The sequence below is a fragment of the Carya illinoinensis genome, chromosome 1 (genome assembly GCF_018687715.1).
Source record: "Carya illinoinensis cultivar Pawnee chromosome 1, C.illinoinensisPawnee_v1, whole genome shotgun sequence".
Taxonomy (NCBI): Eukaryota; Viridiplantae; Streptophyta; class Magnoliopsida; order Fagales; family Juglandaceae; genus Carya; species Carya illinoinensis.
In genome coordinates, this window is record NC_056752.1 from 30,445,441 (window position 1) to 30,453,583 (window position 8,143).

An 8,143-nucleotide genomic window follows, 5' to 3' on the forward strand; every position below is an offset into this window, starting at 1 on the left:
AAACTAATCATGCATGCATGCAACGCGCATCTTTAACTGCATGTAAGTACGTATACGTAATAGAAAGTTAATTAAGGAAACATGCATTAATGAGTGATATCAGTGCGTGATTTTTATACGTATACTCGTGTTTAGTGGTGACCTAGCTATATATATATATTATCAACAAGCATGCATGCATTATATTTATATATTTAAAAGGGAACTACATACAGCAAGTTCAAGATGGATCCTCCTTTTCACTATCTATATATAGAATACATGAATTAGGAATACTAATGAGGGGTATTCAACCAAAAATCATTTCAATCCCTACCCATTGCGCCACAAAGTGCGTACACTGATTCTAAAATCGGTGCATTTTTCTAATCCTCCAATTTACCTAAAAATAAAGATTTTTGCTAAATTCTTCTAAGATTGGGGATATTTGCCATTGAGGTGAAAGAGATTCATTTGTTATAGCATCGATTACATTTTAGGCATCTCCTCCAAAATTGATGGACTTTTTCCATATGAGTTGTCATTTGTGTTGTAAGGAAAGCTTGATGGACTTTTTCCATATGAGTTGTCATTTGTGTTGTAAGGAAAGCTTGATGGACTTTTTCCATATGAGTTGTCATTTGTGTTGTAAGGAAAGCTGTTGAAGCCTCTGTAAATGTGGGGTTGATACTTTGGATCTTAGAGGTCTAGACCTCACAATTTTTCCTTCTGAGTCTGGACATATGTCTAAAGTGATTGAGAATGAGTCTCTAATTGATGCATCAAATGAATAATTCTAATGATTTGATGGAGGCAGCTTGATCCAACTTTCCTTAAGGATATTCTTTGCCTTTTGTTCTCATATTTGTTTGTAAGCTTGGTATGCAGTGTCTAGCTGGAGAGAATCCTTCTCGAATATTGATGATGTATAATTGTGAATAATATCATTTCTTTTCTTCCAAATAAAGTCCATTGCAAAAATTTGAAAATGATTAATTTCTGATTTTGTCAAACCAAGTTTGGGAGCTGAATTTATTATCAATTTTATTCAATCTCGCATAGATGTAATTGGAAGCAATGCCAGATCCAGGGGCCAGCTACTATATTTCCACAGTATTCGAATCACAAGGCATTCTACAAAAAGATTGAGCAACATTTCTGCTACCTGGTTGTACATTGGACAAAATTTTTGTTGCAAATTCAGAATAATGTTACTTAGCTTTATCCTAATAGGAAGGATATCTTCAAGCAAGATGAAGTCTATACATTTTACCGTCAAATGATATGCTATCTTAATTGAAAATTTACCACTGTGATTTGGGAGTCATATTATATGTCTCTAATATTACTGATCTTGGAAACAATAATTGAGGGTTAGACCAGGTATACTCACGAGTGGACCATTAATAAATCATAATTAAGTGGGCGCGGGGGATTGTACAGTCAATTCCTTCGCTCATCATTATCTTTGTTTCGAGAATTCAAAAGATAAAATTACAAAAAAACAAAAAAATAGAGACATGGGGCCAGGGACCACAAAAAGTTGTGATTGAAATGGTTGGGTAAATGGTCCACTCATGGTTGTGATTGAAATGGTTGGAAGTGGTGGACATCGTGTCTCTTGTCAAGCCTTCCATTTTGAGGAATATTATTGAGAAAATGTTAGTATGTCAAGCCTTCCATTCCTCAATTATTGAGAAATTTTACTTTTTATTTTGATTATTTATGTATTTAAAATTTTTTTATTTAATAATTAAAAAAATAATTTTTAATGTATTGATATATTATTTTTATTTTTTAAAAATATTTAAAAATATTAAAAATATATAAATAAAAAAATAAAAATAGAAATTTGTGCTCATGGGCACGCAGATCAAAGCTGGTCCGCACGCCAGCACTGCCCATATTATTGACTCCGACGTTAATTCCAAAGACATCACACAACATCTGTATATTGTGAATAAAGTAATTATTAATTCAAATATACCTATATAACGTACATAATGCTAAGAGCACATGCAGATATGGTATAGAGTCCATTCTACGTGATAATTACTTCCACCCGGCCCACTCAAAATAAAGTTCGCGCGTATATATATATATTTATATATAATTTTTTTTTCTAATTCTTTTCAGGTTTCGAAATACAATGTTTTACATAACCATGCATGAAGCACCGTGCATATATACCCTGGCTGTTCAGGCAACCCGTTCTGTTTCAAAAGGCTTCGTTCCGACCCGATCCGACGCAAGGGATTTTCGAGCAGAACATTTCCGAACAACAGATTACCCGAACCGATGTGGACTTCTGAATTATCGGGTTTTCCAAGCCTACTCGACCACTAGTCTTGCCTCCATAGTAACTCTGGAGCTGCATGAGGATAAGAAAAATAGAGAATAGAGAGAGGGAGGATTATTTCTCACCGTGCAAGAGGATAAAGAGCAAGAGAGAGGTGGCGAATTAAAGAAAAACTTGGAGTTTTCGAGTTGTTGTGAAGAGCCAAAGTCTAAAAACTCAGAAATGCTGCCTTGGTGAATTACCAAACGATGACACTAGGCACAATGGTGATTCATGGTTGCAGTTCAAAAATAGAAATCGGAATTTCGAACCGTTTTTCAATAGCGGTTACGGAAATTCCGACTTCCGTTTAATTTCCATACGGGTCGGTTATTTTGGATCGGGTTGATCCGGAATCTTTGGTCCCATTCGGTTAGTACCACAGCCTAAGCGCCTTTATTCCACATGCAGGTACCATTTTGGTAGTTTTCAATCTTGGATGCATGGATACAAACATTATTTTTATTTATTTTTAGCATTAATTTAGATGGATACACGCTTAGCAATGGCCCTTCGATCTGTCGGTACGTTGTGAGTGTAAACACGAGAGAAGTACAGGACAAAACGACAACTTGGAAATAAGGAAACACAATACAAACGCTGTATTACAATATTTGATTCTCCCACGCTATAGCTATAACAAAGCAGGAACTCAGAAACCTCAACAATATCGAAAAGAGACGAAGAGCAAAGATCAAATGCTCAGGAAGAGCATTCAAAGTTCAGCATTATTGAATACTTTACTTCTTCTATATAGCTTTCGCTAATGGATCGCATCTTAGCAATGAGCAGCATTAGGAAGTTTGCACTTTCCGGGGAGCTGCATGGCAAGGTTTGGATCAATTCCAAGGGAAGGCAACAGGTTGGAGTTTCTGTAGGAGCAAAGACATCGAAGGTCGGCATGCGAGAGTGCAGAGCAGCAGCTGGCGGAAGGCGCGGTAGGTTTTGGAGGAGTCACAGATGGCTTGCATTCCATTAGTCCAGAAAAGGGCACGTTGCATAAGCTTTGTGCGTTGCAAACCTGAAGCCTCCCGATGCTCGAGAAGGCAACAAGCAGCACAGTCACAAGAAAGAGCTTCTTCACTGCAGAAAACTCCATCAATGATATTCCCCGGCCCCAGTACCAACGATCTTCTCGATCTCTTCTTTTGTATCTGTTTTGGAACGCTCTAGTTATCGAGAGCTTTGGGTATGGGGTTCAATTATATAGGGAACGATCGATTAGTAAGTGTAACCCGTGAATATACAATACTGGCAGGCTACTGTGGTGTCACGGGCAGTGCGTTTGTGGCGCGGAACAAGTCTTCCATTGTACCCGTGGATTGTTGTGTCTACCTCATAGTGATAAGTCCTTGTTCCTTTTTTTTTTTTTTACTGTATATATAAGGATAGCATTTCCCATAAGGATAAAGGAATAGTAATACAGGGTTAGGTAGCATGCATGTAAAAGACAAATAATCAAGGAACAGAAACAGATGCATCAAACAGGAATATCTGGCCATTGATTGAGTAAAGCTGTACTGGGCCACCTGATTTGCTTTCTTTGCGATGAGGGAGCGGATTTGCTACTCAAGCTGAGAATAGACTGCTCATTCTGCTGAGATAACTAGCTTCATGCAGTGACCTTGGCCTCCATAATCAATCGCAAGTGCTTTCACATCCGAGACTGCCAGAAAAAGCTGTTTGTGCTTTTCCCGACGAGTTGCCTACTATGATTGCATAGCGCATCAAGTGATATATGGTTTCCATAACAAAGCTAATCCCCTTCCATCTCCTGCTATTGATCACAAAGCTTCTATCAAACCCAATTCGGTTTCTTATTCTTTCCACTTTATCTATGAAACATTTAGTATCCATGAGGAAGACTAATTGTGGGCACTTTGATTTTATCAGTTGGTGAAGTTCATGAACTGTTCGAGATTCCCTAGCACTCATAGTTCCAGCTTAGGCAAGTCATTGCTGGTGGTGGGGCTGCACAGCAATCACCATCAATTCATCTTGAGTTAACTATTGCTGGTGGTGAGGCTACACAGCCACCAATTCATCCTGAGTTAACCATTGCTGGTGGTGGGGTTGCACAACAGCCACTACCAATTCATCATGAGTTAACTTCCTTGCAGGTGTGGCCTGGGTTTTTAACCTTTTGGACGCAGGTGAATGTACCAAAAGATCCTTTACTAATGACAACAGATCTCTTGTGACATTTTCCCAGTGGGGAGCCTTTTTCTTTCCATTTTGAGCATTATTTGTTCCCCTAGCTTTTCTTCTCCACGTAGAGACCCTCCTAGGTTTCATAGGAGATTCTTGTAAACAAAGATTAACTGACTCAATGTTTACATCAGCATTGCTAGTGGGAAATGGTAGACTATGGAAAGCACTAGACACGGGGCCCCTGGTTTCCATTCCCATTACCGAAAGAAAAACCCCCCTACCTCCTTTATTAGCATCAACATTACTAGTGGGAGATGGTGGGCTATGGAAAGCACTAGACACGTACGTGGTCCCTGGTTTCCATTTTCATTATCGAAAGAAAGACCTCCCTACCTCCTTTATTAGCTAGATCCAAAGAAGTGGGCTGAAAAGACGTTTGACTTACATGATCAACTATTGGAGCTGTCATTCAAGATTGGGAAGGCACTGTTAAGGCCACACTCAGAATGAACAAATATTTGTTCCCTGTTCCCTACTGGCTGAGGCAGTAGCATTCCTGCAGGTCATAATTTTCTGTCAAGATTTGGGATTTAGAGAAATCATACTGGAAGGTGACTCATTGCAAGTAATCCAGGAGCTCTCAAATTTTGAAGAGAACGGGACTAGTACTGGAATGATGCTGGTAGATGCAAGGTCTCTCCTAGAAAGCTTTGATTCATGGACTGTGCAGCATACTGGAAGAAACAACAACAGAGTTGCTCATGCTATCTTGGCCAAGATGCACTGGGTCTAAACAACCCTCTCATTGTATTGAAGGATATTCCTCCTTGTATTCTTCTTCTCTTATAAGAGGTTTTGAATAAAATACACAATTTTCTCAAAAAAAAAAAAAATTACTTAATCACTGCAGGGAAGTTGCAAATTAATTAACTATGGTTCAATTTGCAATTATTCTGCGAACTATTAACTTTGACAATCATTCCCTTCAAACTACCCAAACTTTGCAAAGCAACCCAGGGCACAGAGTAATATCAGAACTTCATGGAAGGAGAAAAATCGTCTTGATGCATGGATAGAGAGGACAGAGCTAGAACAGTGAATCCAATCAAGATAAAGAATATAGTGGTACGCTGGATATTTCCAAAAACTTTTGAATGCATGCACCACCAGCATGATCAGCATCAATCGATAATAAGTCGCTTCAAAGAGCATTTCCAAATAGACTTACATCTCTTGATGAAAGCGCGGGCCTATAGCTACTAATTTGAAGAAGTTGCACAAACTGAGATTAAGGAGGTAATATTTTTGTAAAGGCCTCAAGGTTGGATGGATGCAATATTTGGCCCATCAACTACTAGAGATACCAAAACCTTCGTCCATCTCAGGAAACTACACAAGGAAGCCAATTCTATTCATGTTGTAACCTTCGTTACCAAGATAATTAAAAAATCCTACCATCCTTTAGGCCAATCACCTCTTGCAATGCAATCAAGTGCATTGCAAAAATCTTGGCAAACAGAATCAAGCTGTTACTTCCTAGCCTCGTTGAAGAGGAAAGTGGACAGTATATTGTTGAAATCATAATTAGAAAAATAGGAAATCATGAAGGCAATATAAGAAAATAACAACTTGGACTCCTAATGCTCGATCGTAATGACGATTTCTTTATAATATATTGTCTTCCCTTTCAATGTGCTATAGAGTATTGATAAAATTGTCTACAGGATACAACGGAAGCCCTCAATTTTGTGTTCTAAAATAACACTTCTTTAAAACTCGAACACCATTTGTCTGAGAATCTTGACATAGAGAGATCTTAAGAAAAAGCTCGATCGTTCTATTTTGAAATATGAACAAATGAGTTATATGACCATCCCAACTTAATTGTGATTATAAATTATACCGTAATGACCTAAAATCCTTAATGATCATCAAAGAACCCACTTATTGCTGATACATTAAAACTTGCATCAACAATTAGAAAACGACTAGTTTTCTATTTGTATTCTGTTACATAACAAATGTAAACAGCACTTAACTTTTTTAAAATAAGTGCTCTTTGCGAGTTTATTTTCTGCCGCATGCTCGTGATTCAGGCGGGCTGATTGCACACCATAGTGTTGCTCCATGATGAGCATCATTACTTGCTCACGATTTGGAAGGGCTGATTTTCCCACCATGCACATTGCTTGGGGCGAGCTTCATTGCTCGCCTGAGATTCTCCATTAGTGAGGTTAGCCCGTGCTCGGCTTGCTCATTCCTCGAAGCACGCATCATTGTTCATCTGAAAGTCTCAGCAGTCAAATAATCATCTGAACAAGATACATGACATTCGAATAGACTGATCTGAGATGGAAATACATCGTCCCCAAGAGATTCACTGTTCGAGCTGATAGTATATCGTTGGAGCGTACATGTTCTTATATTCGAACGTATAGAAGTAGTTCTATTAATGACCGTGGGAGATCGCATACATTTATGGCACGAAGTATGAACTTTTCTCGAACTGAATTCATGTCATTCAAACATACTGAATTTTGTTTGAACGATAATATATAGATTTTGAACCTAAACAGGGAGTTCGAAGTTTGCTGGAAGGGGTTAGGAGGTGCCATCAGCTTGGCTTTCGTCGGATTGAGATTGAGGTTGATTCCCAACTGCTGGTTCGCTGGTGTACTAAGGGTGAATGTAATATTTGGTACTTTGAAGATTTTTGGGAGGAATTGTAGGGTCTCTTGGGCGGTATGGAGTTTTGCATGCACCATGTTTTTCGTGAAGGTAATGCAGTCGCGGATTTTCTAGCCAAAAGAAGAGCTGGGGGTTTAAATATGGATTGGTCTGTTAATGATTCCTTACTCGATTAGCTCCGTGGTTTGCTTCGTATGGACAGAATTGGTCTCCCCTAGTTGCGCATTTCGTAGTCCTGGTACGTTTTCTTTGTTTTATTCTTGCAATTTTTATGTTGACTTCTCGTTTTGCAGGTGCTTTGGTTTGGGTCCTGGTTTTTCTGTTGTTTACGTTTAGTTGGTTTGGTTTTTAGGCCTGTTAGAGTTGGTCTCTTTGTTGTTTTTGTCTTTTGGGTTGGTTTGTTTGGACACTTGGTTTTGGGTCTTTTTTCTTAGTGTTTATCTTGTAAGCCCCCAAGTGTCATGATGTTACCACGGTATTCCTCCGCCATAAGTGAGGGCTCATGAATAAATTTGGGACGGGGCTACTATGTGGGTGGCTGCCGGCTCTTCTTTAAAAAAAAAAAAAAAAAAAAAAAGAATGAAGATATGCAGTTCGAACCAATAGCGATTTACTTTCATTAAAAAAAAAATAGATGTATAAACATTTTTACATCATGCCCATTGTTAAAAACCATTGAGTTGATTTAGAAACAAATTATAACATATTAACAAAACAAAATTAATTAAGGTTCTCTAATTAATTTAGATGCACAATTGCCTCACAATCTCCTTTATAGCAGCCAAACTGTGAGGGCCTAAGTTTGTGCGTGTGTGTGTTTTCCTTTGGTAAGCCCAAATGGTTGTATACAATGGTTTTTATTTTGGTGTGTTATGAGTAGTGAGTACAAATGGAGGGCCCAACCCCTCTTTATCCTAAAAGACATCATTTTGATGGCTTTGAACTTAATTTTGCCCTACCCTCCTATATGACATCGTTTTTCGCCTA

General features: G+C 38.4%; 1 long non-coding RNA gene across 1 annotated transcript; it reads right to left on the minus strand.

Moving 5' to 3' along the window:
• Positions 1-3,160: 3,160 nt before the first annotated feature.
• Positions 3,161-4,607, minus strand: LOC122314955. Its single transcript, XR_006243918.1, has 2 exons — positions 3,847-4,607; positions 3,161-3,691 (listed from the first exon to the last, which is right to left on the minus strand). It is a non-coding gene; the product is annotated as an uncharacterized LOC122314955 (long non-coding RNA).
• Positions 4,608-8,143: the final 3,536 nt, after the last annotated feature.